The following is a 1,742-nucleotide window of genomic DNA, read 5'->3' on the forward strand; positions in this document are numbered from 1 at the left end:
ACATTTTCTTGATGGTTTCTTTTGTTGTGCAGAAGCTTTTTATTTTGATGTGGTCCCATTTGTTTATTTTTCTCCTTCGTTTCCTTTGCCCTAGGAGTATCTGTAAACATATTGTTATGAGAGATGTCTGGGATTTTGCTGCCTATGGTTTCTTCTAGGATTTTTATGGTTTCATGACTTAGATTTAAGTCTTTTATCCATTTTGAGTTTATTCTTATGTATGGTGTAAGTTGGTGGTCTAGTTTCATTTTTTTGCAAGTATCTGTCCAGTTTTCCCAACACCATTTATTGAAGAGAGTCTCTTGACTCCATTGCATGCTCTTGCCTCCTTTGTCAAACATTAATTGAGCGTAATGGCTTGGGCCGATTTCTGGGTTCTCTTCTGTTCCATTGATCTGTCTGTCTGGTCTAGTGCCAGTACCAGGCTGTTTTGATTTTAGTGGCTTTGTCGTGTAACTTGGAGGAATCACAATCCCAGATGCCAAGTTATACTACAAAGCCACCGTAATGAAAACAGCCTGGTACTGGCACTAGAACAAGACTCACGGAGGAGGGGGGGAAAGCTACACAAGGTGGAATTGGAAAAACGGGCGGGCTGGAGATGGGTTTTCTGCGGAGTGTAAAGCTGCATTTGTTGACCAGACAAGACAAGGCTGTGTCCTGCAGTCTGAGCCTCACTAAGGGGACGAGCCGAGCATGTCTAGATGCAGCTGCAGAACTTCACTTCACACAAGTCTGAGGTGCCGGGTTCTTTTCTGCGAGCATCTCTCTCACACACGTGACTGTGTAAGACATGCCATGGGGGTGATGGCTCCTCTGGGGAGTGGGTGAGAGGGACAGGGCCACCGGTGGTACAGGTGACTTAGCTTTAATGACAAATTGTCCGCTGCTCTGAACTCTGGGTAGAAGGAGAATTGGAGGCCTCTAATGTTATTGTTGTGTCTTCCTACCGCTGTGAGAGCCCGTGTGCTTCTGCCCCAGCAGCCCCACCTTGAGCTTCCCATGCACGGTGTTGGAAAGCGTTCCTTCAGATAAAGCGGAACAGCCATCATGGCTGAAGTGCACATTTAATAAAGCTATTGATCACATTTTAATCTATAAGTTATCTGAAAACAAAATAAACCACACCATTTTATTTGATCACTTATTTATTTATTTATCTATATTTTAAAAATCCACAACGTTTTAGAGCCGTCAAGAGCCATCAAGGTGCGGCTGCACACCAGCTATGAAAGCAGACAGTGTTTTAGGTAGTGCAATATTTCCAGCTGCTGAAGAGTGATATGAAAAGACAAGCTACCCCTCCTCGGCAAGAGAGACCCAGAGTTGATGCTTAGAAACTACTACCCGCACCCAGTCCCACAGGGTGATTCTCAGGTGATGGAAACCAAGATTGGGTCCCATTTCTTCGCGCAGGTTGACAGTTATGTGGGCCCCAGCATAATGCGCAAACCCGCTCAGTGTACACACACGCGCAGGAGAGATCTTCGGAGGAATGGAGCATTTAAAATGGCAAATCCATAGACTCGGAGGTTACTAACAAATCTTAAATGCTGAATTCCTGTCTGTAAATTCCTTGCTGTCTTTCCATCAAAGTAAACACACACACTGGCCTCAGGGGCTCGGCACAGCCAGGCCTGGACGCTGACGGGACCCGGCACCCGTCTCCACAGAAGCCATGAAGCCAGGTCTCGCCCATGTTGCCACCAACCTCAAGGTGTTTGCTGCTTGGAAAGGAGCTA

Source organism: Myotis davidii, unplaced genomic scaffold, assembly GCF_000327345.1.
Source record: "Myotis davidii unplaced genomic scaffold, ASM32734v1 scaffold478, whole genome shotgun sequence".
Lineage (NCBI taxonomy): Eukaryota > Metazoa > Chordata > Mammalia > Chiroptera > Vespertilionidae > Myotis > Myotis davidii.